Source organism: Sceloporus occidentalis, unplaced genomic scaffold (genome assembly GCF_023333645.1).
Source record: "Sceloporus occidentalis isolate IW3139 unplaced genomic scaffold, rSceOcc1.0.p SCAF_2, whole genome shotgun sequence".
Classification (NCBI taxonomy): Eukaryota; Metazoa; Chordata; class Lepidosauria; order Squamata; family Phrynosomatidae; genus Sceloporus; species Sceloporus occidentalis.
In genome coordinates, this window is record NW_028316982.1 from 14,971,272 (window position 1) to 14,990,122 (window position 18,851).

The following is an 18,851-nucleotide window of genomic DNA, read 5'->3' on the forward strand; positions in this document are numbered from 1 at the left end:
GGGAACCTGTACCTGAAAGAATTGGTTCTTTTTTTTCGAAGACACAGACCTAAAAATATGTACCTGATATTCAGTGCCATTGATGTTTAACTTGTTTTTGTGGAGATAAAACAGTATTACTTTCAGCTTAACTCACTCACACTTCGTACTAGTTATCAGTTCCATTTCTTGGGGAAAAATCTGATTCAATACCATTAAGTTGCCCATAAAGGATGTGAGTCTGTGGGCAAAGGCAGTCTATCACTTACATTTTGTGATGGGTTGAAAAGTAAGATATTTCTGAAATAGAAACAAGCTTTGCAGTGCATTTCTTTGTTAGACTATTCCTTTGAGCATTAGTGTTTGTCAGTGCTTGTCTCCTTTGAAAAATAAGTATTAATTCATATCCTATATTTAGTCCCTCTAACATGATGGACTGCAGTACACCACCCCAGTTAACTATGGATAAGTGTTTGTATGTGTGCATATATATTAACATAAGAAAATTTCCCACCCCACATCTTGTCTCTTCACTTTCTGGTTTTGTATGGTTCAGCTTTGGTAGTGCTTATTTTCAGTGCCGAGCGACTTTCACCAGGTAAGATTGGTTCACTAGTTGCAGCTTCTCTGATATAAGAGTCTTTAAAGTTGTCAACACCCTGCTCCAGGCTTGGTGAGTGCAAGGGATTGTTTTTTAGGGCTGCTTCTCAAAACTATTCAGAGCTTGCTATGAACCTGAATATGTTGGTCTGGTTATTGTTGCCCACTTGAAACCCAACTGCACAGTATAGATCAACTTCCAGGTTATTTCCAGGTATAATTGAAATGTTGTTTTTGGACGATATACACCACTGAACAATTTAGAGCTGGAGTATTTAAACGAAGAAAGGAGAGATAGCATGGTGTAGTGGTTTGAGTGTTGGACTAGGACTCTGGGGAGACCAGGGTTCCCATCTCAGCCATGGGAACACACTGAATGACTTTGGATAAGTCACATTTTCTCAGTCTCAGAGGCAGGTTCTATCAGTCCCATCAAATACTCACAGTGGTGGCAGATGAGAAAAGCTGCAGTTTGACTTGCTCCCATGCAATGGTGCTTGCATGACCTCTTTGTAAGATCTGTCTTGGAGCACAATTTCCAAGTGCTGTTGTCTTTAGAAGCAACCAGACTAAAATAGGACCTCTTTCGTTGTTACCCTTCTGACCTGCTCTTCTTGGAAAAATCTGCTCTTTTTTCTGCACCAGATGAAGGGAGGTTTCTCCTAATAAGCCTTTGATAGATAATTCTGCCTCTGGGGTGGGGAGGTATCTATGCACACCCAACATTCAGCATTTTATGGGCACTAAGTGTGTTCAGTCCTAATTGGCTTGTTGTCAAGGGTTGTTGTTGTTTCTAAGTTTGATATATTTTCACTTTTTATGTAGATAATGGTATTTTGATTGTGCAAGGATCTATATTAGGTGAATGAATTGCTGTTACGTATAAAAATCACAGTGGGATAAATTATTCTATGAAACATTTTGTCAAGGAGAGTTTCCTTCCAACAGAAACATTATGATGCATATTATTGAACATATTATGCCAATCAAGGAATTTGAATGCTTTGCATACCCATTATGAGAAATGCCCATTGTGTTACAATGTTTTGTATGCCAGTCAGACACTCAATAGCAGTAATAGTTGATGCTGCATTCTTAACAATGAAGTGGGAGGACACGTCTTCCATGCACATCCAGTGGGCATCAGAGATCATATAATAAGCTGACAGTTATTAACATAATGTGAATTTTTGTAATACAGTAGAGTCTCGATTATCCAACCTTCAATTATCCAACATTCCGGATTATCCAGCGTCGCTGCTCAGTGATTTCTTTACATTTTCAGAGGACTGAACTGTTTATACAGTACATATTGTACATCACAATGTTGATCAGTGATTTCTTTACATTTTTAGAGGACTGTTTATACATTACAATGTTATTCCTATAACGTTACTGCAATGTTACTTTTACTGTTACTGCAATAAAACTTCAATACGTTTACAATTTATAGTGATTTCAAGGCTTTGCTTGGACCCTCCGGATTATCCAACATTTTCGGCTATCCAACTATCAGCCCGCCCGTTTATGTTGGATAGTCGAGACTCTACTGTACTGGTTTTTCTGGTTGGAACAGCTAGACATGCTATCACAGTAACAAATGACGATTTAGGTATTGGCTTGCTGAGAACTTTAAAGGAAACAACAAACTAGTGGCTGCATTTTAACACAGTAATGTGTATTAGAATAGTGCTTACTGCTATCAGAGGTGGGGAAAATTGAAGGGATGCTAGCCATCTACTACTGTTTGGATATCAACAAAGTTTTTGTGTTTGTTGGGGTACTTTGCCCTACATTTTCCGAACAAGTTGTAGAACAGTGCGTAAGTTGGAATTTTCTGAGAGGTCTGTCTGTTCTATACTTTTAATTCCTTGGCATTTAATTTCTCCAACTTTTTTTTTAAAAAAAGGTGTAGTGCCAAGTACCTGGGGAGTGAAGTTAGGAATAAAAATGACTAATTAAGGCATGGTGCCATTTTACTTGTTTTAGTTTTATTTCTTGTTTACCTCATTTAATGCCAGTTTTTCAGATATACTGAAAACATTGTTTTGTTTTTGTTTGGTTTTTTAAAAAAGCCATAGGAAAACACTACAAAATATTAAAACCAAACGAAATTGTAGCCATACTAAAACTGGAATGAGAGTGAAACCAACAGCTGGCCAAACAGCCTGTATTTCTCTCTGCTCAGTGCCCAATGAACATAAACATGCATACTGACAAAACAGTCATGCAACACTGTGCAACAGTCCAGCCTTCTTACCATGTTACCTTCCACTTTTCAGATAGGTGGCAAGCCAATTTTCTTTAAAAGTACTTTCTAAACAAGCGTGCAGTTCACCTGTTAAAGGTCAGATTTTTTAGCAGCCAGTTGTTTAATGACCTCCTGAATAAAATATCTTTGACTGGCAGCAGAAGGACAATAGGGAATGATATAATGATAACATTATAAATAATTTTGCAGTTACCATGCCATTTAGGTAGATACGTAGCTGTTAATATTTTTTCCACACAAATTGATTAAAACCTGGTTTTCATTGTTGAGTCAATGGAGGTTCTGGTGGGATTTCTTGCGCTGCTAGTTTTGATGAATCATCAAATTTATTTTAATGCTAGAGTCAGAGTTGGTATAATTTCTCAATTCTAACACTACCCAAAAATGCTTTTGACTCCAACTCCACAGCTATCATGTACAGTGCATTGCCTGGTTGGATTTCCTGGGATCAGTTATTGTGCTGTGATGATTTGGATAAGATATTTGAATTGGTCTATCCCATCATATATTTCCTTGTTCTTTGCCTATCATAGTTATCAAGTTATAGCAAAGCAGGATTGCCTAGGTGGGTTTAGGGACTGGTAAATGCATGATACAGTCAGGGGAAGTGCCTACAGGACTGAAGGAGGCTGTGGTGTATCCTTTCTGTAAGAAGACCTTCCTTGACCCAGTGACATATGAGAACTACTGCCCTGTTCCTACTTTCTGGGCATGGTGCTTGAATATGTGGTAGCTAGACACCTTCAGCTGTTCTTAGAAGTTTCAAATCACCGGGAGTCATTTTAGTTTGGTTTCAGGCCAGGGTATAGAACTGAAACAACTTTAATCGCTCTGAGTGACAACTTACTCTGAGGGGGGGTTCTACCTTGTTATCTTCCTGGATATCTTGGCTGATTTTGATACCATAAATCATGGCATCTTATTGTACTGATTCTGTGGAACCAGAGTAAGAGGGCAGGAGTGGTTCTACATTTGAAAAAGACCCAGAACATACAGTTAGTGCAAAGTTCAGTGGCTCAGTTGCTGACTGGAATATTGCGTAGGCATCATAGGCATAAGACCATATTGTCTTAAAAATAGTTATACTGGCTGCTATACATTTCCTGTCTGAATTCAAGATCCTTGTGATTACATTTAAAGCCCTAAATGTCTTGGGACCTTTATATCAGAGAGAACAATTCTCCCTATATGTGTCTCCCTATTGAGGTCTGCTGAGGGAGTCCTCCTTTATTTTGCAACAGTAAGATCAGCACATTGTATGAGAATGTGTGAAAGGGCATTCTCAGCCATGGCACCCTAATAGTGGAGTCCCTTGGAAACCTGATTGATTCCAATATGTTTTTCATTTAGATGCCAAGTAAAAATGTGGCTCTTTATTAAAGCCATTGGGTCTCACTGATTTATCTCAAAATGCTAATGCACATAGTTTAAAAACTATTTTCATATTTTAAATCCATTTAACCTTTAAATCATATTTAATACATATTTAGTCTGTTTAAAGTATTTTATTGTTTTAAACATTTAAAACTTGTTAATACTAATTTTAGTTGCATGCTGCCCTGAGATCTTTTAATACAGGGCAATATAGAATAGTAGTTGTTGTTATATTTGCTTGGCTATTTTTATTATGCATTAAAGACTTTTATGTTGGTTTTTTTATGGAAGAGCTTTTGTTTGGCTGAAAAACACTGAGCAGAATTTTGAAATAAAACAAACAGCTCTTACAAAATGTTGCAGGAACAGTGACACACTGTTGAACTTGCAGCTGCCATAGGTACAGAAGCCCTATCTGAAGTAAAAGGGATAACCTAGCCCTCTTAGTCCAGAAAAGTATAGTTGGTCATCCATATCCATGGATTCAAGCATCCATGACTTGAAAGTATTTTAAAAATATATAAATTCCAAAAAGCAAACCTTGATTTTTTGCCATCTTATACAGGGGACACATTTTTACTATGCCATAATATTTAATAGGACTTAAGCATCTACACATTTTGGTGTCCTTGGGGAGTCTTGGAACCAGACCACAGTGGATACGAAGGGCCTACTGTAACAATATGTCATTTATTTCATTTTGAGAAGTTGGGATCTTCTCCAATAATTCTTCCTTGGGCTTGTGATCTTATGAACTCAGCTTTTGCACATGATGCAGCGATATAAGCCTAATATGCCTTGATTCTTACATCTTATCAATTTCTGTAAAATCCTGAGGATATATTAATTCAAACTTTCTCATTTTGACTATTTTAGCTAATAATACTGGAGCTGTGAATTTTGAATTATTGTTTCCATACTGTTAGTAAATACTCAGAAAGGCCCAGTGGTTGGTGAGAATGAGTTTGTCTGACAAATAAATTTATTTTGAATACCCTGTTTTGATTTAAGATAGTGCTTTTCAATACTTTGTCCTCCAGATGTTTGGGACTTCAACTTCTAGAATTATTGCCCATGTTCGTTGGGACCTCTGAGAAATGATATCCCAGACATCTAGAGAAGCATGAGTTTGAGAACCTTTGTTTTAATTTTTTATTTTGTTTTCTTGGCCGACCTTCCTTCCTTCCTTCCTTCCTTCCTTCCTTCCTTCCTTCCCATTGAAGTTCATATGTCACGTAGTGGTTTAAAGTCATAACAATGATACGCTCCAAATACTTTAGACATTACTGTACTTACCAGAGTTATTGTTGTCACCTAAATGGCATGTTACATGTAGTGCTAATACTAGCAAGCAATAAACTGCTTGTTTGATATAAATCTTGGCATTGTACTATATGTGATAAGGCCTGCAGTGTGTGCATAAGTCTGCCCATAGCCCTTCATAATTTAGACAACTAAAACTTATCTCTGGTATCAAGGTATCATTATCTGTCCATGTCATATTGAACTAGTTGAATGCTTTTGCATTCCTTTTAAAAAATACTTAAATTCAGATTTGAAGGCATGGAAATGATCTTAAGGATTAATCTGCCCAAGACTATGCTGGGAAAAAATGCTTTTACTGTGAAGTCAGTGGACATCACAAGACTGAAATCATACCTGAATGATTGTACACTTGGGTGGTTAGCAGAGCTGGTTTACCTTTGAGGAGAAAATGTTGGAAAAGTGGCTCTAAGCTCTGAAACATGACTCATACACTGTCCATGAAACATGACTCATACATCCTAGTCCTGTGGGGGCAGAAGTGGGAATATAAGTGGGTATATCTCTTTTTTTCTAAGTTGGGTATTCTGTCTCTGTAAGGAAGAATGCAGATCTTGACACAGAGGGCCATTTGTGTTAGCTTTCCACCTCTTTCCCCTTATCCTAGTGATGAAAGTTCCGTATGTCACATTTTGCTATTGATTTTTCTAATGAATGTCTGAAGCTATGGGGTGTGTGTGTGTGTGTGTGTGTGTGTGTGTGTTGTTTGGTATAAGCCAAGGAACCACTCATGGATAGGGTAAGCAAGAGAGCCTTGGCTTACCAATTACAAGCAGCATACTAGTACACAATGCCAGATCAGTGTAGTTTGAAGTGTGAGTGGCTAAACAAACCACATGGTGGAGGAGGTGATGATGATGATGCCTGAACTAAGCAGCAGCTTTTCCTTTGGCTTGTTTCCTGTCCTGCATGCCAGAGAATGATACCATGCTTCAGCACTATGTGAAGCTGCCATTTACTCTTCTGGGTACTCAGCACATCTAAGTTTGAAATCCTTTACTTGTGTGACTTCCTAGGGAGAGAAATTCAGTAAGGCAAAATATGTGTTCAGAGTGGGGTAGATGTAGAACAAAATTTCATGATGGAGACAGATAGATGGGAGCAGGAGGGAAGATATGGATGTATAGGAAGCCCTGAGATGGTATAGATGAAGGGTAATTGAAAGAGAGTTAGATGAGGAAATAGATTCATGCTTGTAAATAGTTTGAGCAGCTCCATAATTTTATTTATTCATTCATTTAGTTTATATCCAATTTTTCTACCATTCCTTTGTCCTGTCACCTAATGTGTGGATCTCTGCATTTTCTTCCTCTCCTTGTTTTGTATTGGGTTGAGGAGTTTTATCTTTTATTTCTGCCCTGAAATTAAGGCACATTTTATGCATTTTTCATAATATGCATGTTGGTTTTGCAGCTTACCTAATTTATGAAACTTTTCCCTACTGACTGTGATTATTTCTTTGACGTATTAGCCATTTACGTATTAAAACATTGCTGTGTTTTGTATACACTTTCTTTCTTCAAGATGTCTCATAAGCCTTGTGGGTATTGGGATGCTGGAGGCAAAAGCTAAAGACCATGCCTAATGTATGGACACTGGGAATGGAGCCAAAGAACCACACAGTTGCTTTTATATATAATGTCCCCTTCCCATGATTCACCTGTGAAAGATTTAAAAAACCAATGCTTTTATATGAGGGATCAAGAAAAAAGTGAGGCATTTGGGAAGAAAAAGCAGATACTGAGTAAAAGCTACAAAAAACAAACAAACAAATGTTTTCCCTTAAGTTAATGTAATGATTCTTCCCTCGCCAGTTATTTTGAGTCTGCATCCATGCACATTCTACGTCTTTTATTCATGTCAGCAAGCAACCTATTATCGGGCCATGGTCTCAAAGCTTAAATAAACAGCAGGTGAATACATTTGCCTTTTAAATTATCATTTAACCCAGAGATTATAAATTCCAATTTTATTTGATATTGTTTTAATTCTGTGAGTGCAAAACATTGAATGGGTTGGAGCCTAATGAAGGGCTGCCTCTTCTCTGTAACTTGATGTGCTGTTTCCATTATGGTGTTTTCTTGGAGGGCTTTTCTATTTCACCCTTCCTTCTTTCAGAGGCGGTACTTAGTATGCAACATAACACCTGCCTCAGGAAATATTTGGCAGCTTTCATGCATTCAGCAGAAAATTTCTGGAGGGAAATTTTTTTTCCTATTTCCAAACTAGAAAACTGATGGTAAAATCCAAAGCCTTCCCTTCCCTTACTTTCAGGAATAGCAGTTATAGAAAGGTATCAAGCCTCATAACAAGGAAGCATGTCATTTTTATTTGCATTTGTCTCTTCCCCCACCTACTCTGTAAATGAAGACACCCAGTTACTGCCTGCATTATTTTCTCCCTTGACAGAGGTGTCTTGTTTCTGATGTTGGAAGAGTTGGCTTGCATAACATATATACCACTGGGATTCTTAACAGGGCTGTAAAGCGGGAGTTGCAGTGATTTATTCCTGTTTACAAGACCAAAACGTCCCCAAAGCCAGCAACGAGAAACCCACATGGATGTCTGTAAGGCTCTGCATTGCAGGATGTAGTAGTATATGGGCCAGAAGGATTGATCCAGAGTTCCTAACATTTATGGTAGAAATGCACCATATTAATTTGGCAGTGTGCAATGTAATTATGAGCACACTTAACAGGAAATAACCTCCATCCAAATGAATATAAGGTGATTTTAAATATAATTTGATTTACATGTTCACACCCTTGGCCACTTGTGTTTCTAAAGCTGTCTTTCAAGATTGTTGCTTTCCCAAGGTAACTTAAATGCAGCAGGCAACTTGATTTGTATCTGTGATTTTAATTGGTTGTTTTTATTTTCTTGCTGGTTTGAATCAAGATTTAGATCTCTGATTTAAATCATTTCACCATGTGTTATAGAGACACCAAAATAATTGCAAATGAAAATTAGATATGGGGAGTATTGTTGAATTATACTCAATGGGTGAAAAACACCTTATTATTCCTCAGCACAGCTGGCTGTTGTTCATCTTATCTCCCTCATCTAAATTCTGCTCCATTAAAGGAGCATTAAGAAGCCCTTAGTGTAAAACAGTTTTGAGAACTATAGCTCCTGTATCATTACTGTCAACTCAATAATATAAATATCTTGATGATAACAAATGGAACTTGTTACTGTTATTTTAAGTTGCTTAATAATTACTAGAATGTAATAAATAATGCAGTAAGAGGGCTGCATTCCAGAATAGATAAAGAGATAGTAAAGGAATACCTGGCTACTGTAAATGAATTCAAGTGTCCAGGGCTGGATGAACTGCATTCAAGAGTACTAAAGGAACCTCTATATATAACCTCAGAGTCAATGTCAATAATCTTTGAGAATTCCTGAGAGATAGGAGAGGTCCCAGCAAACTGGAGGAGGGCAAATGACCTCATCTCCAAAAAGAGTAAAAAACATTTTATAAAAAGTCAAACAAATTTGTTGTCTGCCTACAAGTTGTCTCCAACATATAGCAACCTTAAAACGAACTTACCATGGGATTTTCTTAGCAAAATTTTTTCAGAGGAGGATTGCCATTGTTTTCATCTGAGGCTGAAAGCATGTGACTTGCCTAGGGTCACTCAGTGGGTTTCATGGCAGAGCAGAGAGTCAGACCCTTCTCTCCAGAGTCATAGACCAACTCTCAAACCACTACACCATACTGGTTCACAGTCAAATAACTACAGACCATTTGTTTCCACAGTGATACCAAGAAAGGTTTTAGAACAAATCATTAAATAGACAGTCTGTGCATATTTAGAAAGAAATGGCCTTTACTCTGTTCTCGTTCTTCTTGATTTGTCTGTGTCCTTCGACACTGTGGATCACTGTCTCCTAATTGATATACTTTCCGACCTCGGTCTCTGTTCTTGATTGGTTTAAATCTTATTTATTATTGTATTATTGCATTGTATTTTATTGTATTTTATGGATTTGCTGTAGCAATTTTGTAAACCGCCTTGATCTTTGGAAAGGCAGTATATAAATAAAATTTATTATTATTATCATTATTATTATTATTATTTGTCAGATAGATCTTTTGCAGTGGTCACGGGTGGTCAGACTTCATCCTCTGTTTCCTTATCTGTTGGAGTTCCCCAGGTCTCTGTTTTGGGTCACCTACTATTCTCTCTTTACACATTGCCCCTAGGAAAACTTATCAGTTCTTTTGGTTTTTCCTATCATCTGTATGCCAGTGACACTCAGCTATATCTTTCCACCCCAGATCTTTCACCAGGGCTTGAACAGCAAATTTCATCTTGTCTTACAGCTATCTCTCAGTGGATGCGGCATCAGCATTTGAAGCTCAACATGTCCAAGGCAGAGCTTTTTGTCTTTCCACCTAAGTCCACCCTTCAATACTCCTTTTCTGTTTCTGTTGATGACATCTCTATTTGACCGGTCCAGGAAGCCCACAGCCTTGGCTTATTTCTGATTCTTCTCTGTCATGTATCCCCCAGATCCAGGCCACAGCCAAGATCTGTCGATTCTTTCTCTACAGTATTGCTAAAATCTGTCCATTTCTCTCAGCCTCTACTGCCAAGACTGGGGTCCATGCCCTGGTTGTCTCACGACTAGATTATTGTAACCTCCTTATGACAGGGCTTCCTCTCTCTCACCTCGGTGCACGCATTATTACATCCGCTCGCTGCTTTGACCATGTTTCTCCCCTACTTTCATCCCTTCACTGGTTTCCCTTCCCCTTCCATATTCAGTATAAGCTCCTGTTGCTGACTTTTAAAGCCCTGCATGGGCTGGCCCTTCCTTATTTATCAAACCTTCTTTCTCCCCACATTCTCACTTGTACCCTTTGTTCTGGTAGTAAAGGTCTGCTGTCCCAGCCAAGGCTCTCCACTACCCCGTCCCAGATTCGTCCCTTTTCACTTGCTGTCCCTCACTCCTGGAACTTTTTCCCCCCACGACGTCATCACTTCTTTAACCAGTTTCAAAACAGTTGAAGACTGTGGTGCGGTACAGAGTGCCAAAAAGAGGCGCCTCCCTGGGGCCTCTCTTTGCTCCTCAGGAGCGCTGCAGCAACCAAATTGCGCAGCGCTGCTGCAGAGGAAAAAAGGAGCGTCTGGAAGTGGCTCCTTTTTGCGCCGCTGTTGCGACACTGCAAAACGTCAGAGACGGCACGATGACGTCGCAGCTGCGCCATCCCGTTTGGTAGCAGGGCAGCTGCGACATGATCATTACGCACCCCATCTGGTGGGCGTGCAAGGGTTGCCGGGCGTGTGGGTGCTCCTCCCACCAGGCAACCCTCGCATGTAACGAGGCCCATCTGTTCCGGGCCTAAATTGTTCAGGGAAGCGTTCCCAGGCATTGTGTGATTGTTTATCTGATTGTTATCTGATATTTGATTTTATATTTGATATTTGATGTTTTCAATTTGTTGCCTGCTTATTTTATCTAATTCTATCTTGTATTATTATGTATTGTTTTATATGTATTTTGTTATTATCCTGTAGAATGCATGCTATTGGCAGGTTTTATTTTTATCGATTTTTCTGATTATATGTTCAGCGCTGTGTAAATCTACAGCACAATACAAATAAAGTATAATAATAGTAATAATAAGTATAAGAAGAAGAAGAAGAAGAAGAAGAAGAAATGTTGTAATTACTAAGAGCTAACATGGATTTCTCAAAAACTAGTTAGCCCAAACTAATCTAATCTCTCTTTTTTAAATAGAATTACAACCTTGGTGAATCAGGAGAGTGCTGGGGCTGTAGTATGTCCTGTTCTCCTGTCATTTGCGATTGTATTGTATTAATTGAATAATTCATTAATACCATTTCACTTCATTGACGGCTGAATGACAGGTTCAGCACGTTTCCATGTGAAACTGTTTAGTGTAATCCCTTTCTCTCAGGTCACAGACGGAATAAGACCGAGGGAGCGATCCTGCCCCTATCCCGTCCCCATGTGATAATCTCCTATGTCCAGTTATGGGCACTACACTTCAGGAAATAAATTAACAAGCTGGAATGTGTTGAGAAAAGAGTGACCAAATTCTGCAAGAAATGACTTAGAGAGTGGATATGTTTAACTTGATATCTGAAGAGGTTTCATGTAGAAGAATGGAGTAGGTTTGATTTCTGCTGTTCCAGCAACTAGAATATGAACCGGTGGATTCAAATTATTATAGATTCCACCTAAACTTAAAAACTTACTCCTGTAAGAGCTGTTTTGAAGGGTGGTTGACTCCCCATCTTTGGAGTTAATTGATAAAGGTACAATAACAACAATTTACTTCGGTCATTGACCTGTATAAAAATAAGAATACAACTGATAAAGGTATATTGATACAACTTTGGAAAGATGTGTTTCTTTGGATGGGTGTGTGGGTGCATCTGCGTACTTTTTAAGACTTATTAAATGAGACATTTGACAACAAACTAGATTTTAAATAAGGATGTAAAACAGTATCAATTTTAATATAAATGTCTTCTTCCAAATCCAATCTGCATTTTTGTCTAGTCCTTGTTTCAAATTGGGTTGGAGAATTTTGTGTTTTATTTCTTTTTAAAATTTTGTGCACATTTTAATGTGTGTAATTATGTGAGAAGGTTTTGCAAACTGAAGCAGAACTTACTACTTTTATGAATATGTTTAATTGTTGATATTCTAAAAATGACTACATTCACTCGATTTATCTGCCAGGCTTAATTTATTCTTTTAAAAAAAAAAAAAAACCACAGTACTTTTCTGCTCACTTTGTTACAACAGATTAATGTTTCTGATGGACTCACAGCCACCACTCTTCCCATCTTTATGAGATGTGACTGTATTTTGGTGGGTCACATTCCTGTTCGGAGGCGTATATGAATATGGCAGGAAAATATATTACACCTGTATAATGTATGTACAAGAAATGTTCCAGTATTGTGATGTGAAGAGCATGGTATCGTGCTTTGAATGTTGGACTGGAACTGGGAGATCAGGGTTCAAATCCCTTTTCAACCATGGAAACCCACTGGATGACCTTGGAAAGTCATGCACTCCTAGACTTCAAGAAAGGCAATGGCAAACTTACTCTGAAGAAGTCCTACCAAGAAAATCCTGGGATTGGTTGCTGTCACTTAGGGGTCTGTGACAATTGAAAGAATGACAGGTGGAGTAGGACATCTTAGTCTTAAGAGTGACAGGGTTGTTTTGTCTGAAAATGTATAGGAAGGTCGATGCAGGATAATTTGAATGTTGGAGGTTTTAAGCAAACCTAACTGTATTGTGATAGAAACTGCTGTTTGGACAGTTATTGTTATTGTTTTATGCCTTCAAATCATTTCCAACCTATGGCAACTCTGAGGTGAACTTACCATAGGGTTTTCTTGGGTTTGTTCAGAAGGGGTTTGCTTTTGCCTTCCTCTAATTCTGTGAGAGAAGGACTTGCCCAAGGATATCCAATTGGTTTCCATGGCTGAGTGTGAATTTGAACTCTGGTGTTCAGAGTCATAGTCCAACACATAAAGCACCACACCACGCTGGTTCTCTTTGGGCGGCACTGATATTCAAAGAACCAGTCTCATTATGTTATGAGAGGCCTTGAAAGACATTTTTGAGTGAAAGATGGGTTAAAAATCCAATAAATGGTTAGCTAGCTAACAAAATGAGGAGGAGGAGGGCTTTAAGTTCCAGTGAAATTAGTGTAAGCTCATTGGCTGGAATTCATGGTTAGTTACAAATGTGTAATCTAGCTGTATGTATTCATAAATTCCATATCAACAGTCTCTGTGTATTCAGTATTATAGGGAATGTGTAGGAATTGTAAATGTCCCCGAGCCCTGCCTTACCGAGCAGCAGCAACTGGAAGGAATGTGGATTTGTTCTCCTGTCAGTTGAGACACAGCAGACTGACGTTTCCACTCCCTCCCATGAATGGTCTCCCATGGAAGGACGAACTGCAACAGAGGTACTGTTTCTGACTGACACACTGACGAATATTTACAATTCCTACACATTTCAAACTGGCTTCAGGACAGGATATGGGGTGGAGACTGCCATATTCGCCTTAACTGATGACCTTCGTCTAAGCATCGACAGAGGAAGCATGACCCTGCTGGTGCTATTAGACCTCTCAGCAGCATTTGACACAATAGACCATGACATTCTCTTGGAACGCCTGAGAGAGTTAGGAATTGGAGGCCCTGCTTTGCAGTGGTTCTGTTCCTTCCTCTCAGGTAGATTCCAGAGGGGTGGTGGTGGTGGTGGTGGTGATGATGATGATGATGATAGGATTTATTTATATGCCGCCCAATCACTGGGAATCCGGGTGGCTTACAACAGACGGGATAATAGACGGTTCCCTGCCCTCAGGCTTACAATCTAAAAAGACACAACACAAAAGGAGAAGGGAATGGTAAGGGGGGGAGGGGATCAGGTCCAGCATTTTTCTCTCCCTCTGAGGCCTTGATCAAGGCAGATGGACTGGAGAGAGGGCTCTTCTTCTTCAGGCTAGCCCTGATGGAGCTGGGCCTGCCTGGTCAACTCCCTCATAGGCCAGAAGATGACAGTTATGAAGTGAGGAGTCTCTTCCTTCAGACTAGCCCTAATGGAGCTGGGCCTGCCTGATCAACTCCCTCATAGGCTGGAAGATGACAGTTATGGAGGGAGGAGTCTCTTCTTCCAGGTTAGCCCTGATGGAGCTGGGCCTGCCTGGTCAACTCCCTCATAGGCTGGAATATGACACTTATGGAGGGAGGAGTCTTTTCTTCCAGGCTAGCCCTGATGGAGCTGGGCCTGGCTGGTCAACTCCCTCGCAGGCTGGAAGATGGCAGTTATGGAGGGAGGAGTCTCTTCTTCCAGGCTAGCCCTGATGGAGCTGGGCTTGCCTGGTTAACTCCCTCATAGGCCGGAAGATGACAGTTGTGGAGGGAGGAGTCTCTTCTTCCAGGCTAGTCCTGATGGAGCTGGGCCTGCCTGGTCAACTCCCTCATAGGCTGGAATATGACAGTTATGGAGGGAGGAGTCTTTTCTTCCAGGCTAGCCCTGATGGAGCTGGGCCTGCCTGGTCAACTCCCTCGCAGGCCGGAAGATGGCAGTTATGGAGGGAGGAGTCTCTTCTTCCAGGCTAGCCCTGATGGAGCTGGGCCTGCCTGGTCAACTCCCTCGCAGGCTGGAGGATGACAGTTGATGATGCTCGGGGACAGTTGCTCTTCAAAAACAGAGCTTAATTGCGGTGTCTCTCAGGGTGCCATCCTGTCCCCAATGTTATTCAACATCTATATGAAGCCGCTGGGAGAAATCATCCGTAGACATGGAGCGGGGTGTTATCAGTATGCTGATGACACCCAAATATACTTCTCCATGTCTCGGTCATCAGCAATGACAACAGATGGGATTTCTCCCCTCAATCAATGTCTTGCAGCAGTAATGGACTGGATAAGAGTAAACAAGCTCAAGCTGAGTGCACACAAAACGGAAGTACTTACGGTAGGGGCCCCCAAACCAGGTATTGGGCCGCAACCTCAAGTCCTAGAGGGGTTCACGCTCCCTTCAAAGGACTGTGTTCTCAGCATAGGGGTGCTTCTCGACTCGTCGCTTCAGATGAGAAATCAGGTGAATGCAACTGTCAAGAGTGCCTGTTATCAGCTCTGGCTGATATGTCAGCTGTGCCCTTTCCTAGTCCTTTTCTGGACCTAGAAACTCTAGTACATGCACTGGTAACCTCAAGACTTGATTTTTGCAATGCGCTCTACATGGGGCTACCCTTGTGCCTAGTCTGGAAATTTCAACTGGTACAGAATATGGCAGCCAGATTGATTACAGGAACAACTAGGAGTGACCATATTACACCTATATTGAAATCACTCCACTGGCTGCCTATTCGTTTCCGGGCACAGTACAAGGTGTTGGTCATTACCTTTAAAGCCCTCCATGGCTTGGGCCCAACCTACCTAAGGGATCGCCTCCTTCCATACAATCTGCCCCGTACCCTCAGATCCTCTGGGAGGAATTTGTTGCAGTCCACAAAGACCAGATTGATGGCAACCTCCCAAAGGACTTTTTCCGCAATCGCTCCCACTTTATGGAATGGCCTGCTGGATGAGATCCATCGCCAACCTAGATCAAGACAGATCTCTTCCGGCAGGCCTTCCTGGAATAGAACCCGGCCATGTAACACTCCCCCCACAGATATATATAAGCGAAGACTCGACCCACCGTTATTTTATTATCGTACTGTTTTTAGATTTTATCATTTGTAATTTTAATGCATAGAATTGTTTAATCCTTTTTTAGAGGCGGGGGAATTGTATATATTGTATTTTTTTTAAAGGTTGTACACCACTTTGATTGTGGTAACAAAAAGCGGGATATAAATTCAAGTTTTATTATTTATTTATTTATATTTATTATTTATTTATAACATCAGTACATTGGGCCCTCAGTATCTCTGTGGTTTGGTTCCAGGACCTCCTACGTTTACCAAAATCCATGGATGCTCAAGTCCTGTTAAATGCAGTGGTATAGAAAAATGCTGCTGCCCCTTACATAAAATTGAAAAATCAAGATTTGCTTTTTAGAGTGTATGTATTTTTAAAATATTTTTGAAGCTGTGGATGCTTGAATCCATGGATAAAAAAAATCAATGGATATGGAGTGCTGACTGTATGCTGTTTCCTGATGGACAGGAGAACAGACCCATGTTACTTGCAGTTGCTACTGGCAGAATTGGGGGAGGATCAGGGCAGAGAATGCTACTTCATTAAAATTTCATTTTAAAATATATTTATCTAAATAGCTGATCTAGACTCTAGGCCATTGTTTTTCATTTTATTTTTTCATGGACTTCAATAACCCTTAATCTTTCTTTCATTTTGGACTGAAAATAATTATTCTTGGGAGGTAGAAATAGTATCTACCCACTATACACACAGAGAGAATGGATTTTTGTGCCATTCTTTTTGTTCCATCTCTGAATCTTGCTTGATGGCATTCTTTCCCTTGGCTGCCACTGTTTCACAATCAATGTTTTCTCATTGTCTTAGAAGGCTTCCATGCAAGGAATCCTTGCAAATCACAGATTACTTGGGGGATATGGCTGCATCACAAGACAGTGTAGCCAGTTGGGTTTTGCTAAACACTGATTTTTTATTTATTTATTTATTTATTTATTTTTTGGTGTCATGTCAAGATAGTTGAAAGTGGGATGTAGTGTAAGTGAAGTAGTAAATTGAGGAATTTTTGAACCAAAAATGCCTCCCCCAAATTTATTCTCTGCTCAGTCCTAACCCTATTACAACTTCACAAGAAATTTATCCTTCGAAAGTATGCTTAATATTCCAGAAGAGTATTCCACAACAAGATAGTTGCATGTAAAGCACATCGCTTTATAACTTTTAATGGTAACTGTATAGGCATATGGGATTCCACTGATTGAAAATAGAACAGTATCTTATTAACCTCTGACTCAGATAAACCATTTAAATAAATACCTTAATACAAAGTCGTTAAAAGGATATTTTTAACTCAGCAGCCTTTGGCCATGAAAGGAATTTGAATGGGAATTGTATTTACTGTGTTTTCTTTATTTCAAAGGTCACATCCAAAAAAGAAAATAGACCATAAAACTTACATTGGAAAGGAAATTATTTATGCTTAAGAAAAAAATCGATTCCTTTCAGATATGCATATGATAAATGGTGTGTAAGCCACAAATGGCATCTTGAAATGTGATACTGCATCTCAGGAAAAAAAATTCCTCAAGTTTAGAGTAGAATTCACTATGGACCTTATCACACGAGCCACTTACCGCACTGGAATCGTGGCCCAAACGCTTCAGAAGTGTGAAGGTGGGATCGCCGGTCTTGCTGAAGCGTGTCTGCTGACAAATTGTTCACGGAGAAGCCATTTCTGTAATAACTGGATCTTCCGTTATTCAAAAAATGGCTTCTCTGTGAACGATTTGTCAACGGAAGAACAGCAAAATGCCTCAATGACATTTCAGTAGTGCGACCGGCGATCCCACCTCCACGCTTCTGAAGTGTTTGGGCCACGATTCCAGTGCCTTAAGTGGCTTGTGTGATAAGGGCCTATATTAACAGATTCTAATTCCAAGCAAACATATTTTTCTAATGATTAGAAAATTATATTTCTCACTTATTTCCCTTTGGAACGTATCAGAGTTTACCACTTAAGTTGCGTACGCTGTCAATTTACCCTTGATACCTGCAATTCACTTGTACACATTCTTCTTATATAGTGCCATCTAATACACACTGCTTTTTCAAAGAACAGACATGACTGGTGTCAGCTGAAAATAGATACAAGCAGACAAGAGGAATTGTGGGAATGGAGGCAGGGAAGCTATACACGATTATTTCAGTAACACATACAGTTGGCTGTCTGTATTCACAGATTTTTTTATCCACAGCTTGAAAATATTTTTAAAAAATATAAATTCCAAGAAGCAAACGTTGATTTTGCTGTTTTATATAAAGAACACCATTATACTATTATACTATGCTGTTGTATATAATGGGACTTCAACGTCCACAGACTTTGATAGAACTAAACCCCAGCGGATACCAAGGGCCAACTGTACTTTGGCTTAATTACTGGAAAGGGTGTATGGACTGGCTTGTTTCATTCTGGATTGTCCCATCATAGGGGTATTTGTGGTGAAAGATATTCAGAAGTTGTTTTCTTGTGGCTCTTTCTGCATGGCACTATCAACAGTTAGCTAAAATGCCTCTGCCACTGTCTCTTGAGAGATCTCCATAAGAATTACTCCACAGTACTGCCACTGCCCAGTAGTTGTTTGGCACTTTTAGTCTCATGATAGGTGTCTTGGATGTTTCTCATTGATAGTGTCGCCATAAGTCAAAACTAGGTTGACAGCAGTTAACAACAACAACAGAGGCCAGAATTTGTGAGGAGGGGGCACAATGGCTTCAGAGAAAAGGTGAGTTCAGGTCCTTCAAGTAAGGAGTAAGGTAGCTGATTGTAGAAAGACATTGCAGAAGGCAGTTCTGGGTACAAAGGAGAAGCGAAAATGGACAGAGGTTTTGTTTTTAATGTGTTCTATTAACTAGTTACAATAAATTATCACTGGTACAGTACCCTTTTGCTTGCAAAAGGTCCCGGGTTCAAATCTGCCATTTCTAATTCAGAAAGTATGGTTCAGAAAACCTCTCTGTGACCTGGCAGATTAGTTTATAGTGAGCTAGTGACATGAGAAATAGCCCAACCCATTCTAAAGCAGCTTTCTATATTCCTTTGTTTCTTCTCTTGTTTTGTGTTT

At 39.6% G+C, this 18,851-nt stretch overlaps 1 protein-coding gene across 18 annotated transcripts in view; it reads left to right on the forward strand.

Annotated features, from left to right (window-relative positions):
* The window catches only part of LOC149317998 (F-box-like/WD repeat-containing protein TBL1XR1), a 236,259-nt gene that overhangs the window by 156,938 nt on the left and 60,470 nt on the right, over window positions 1-18,851 (forward strand). The window lies entirely within an intron of this gene.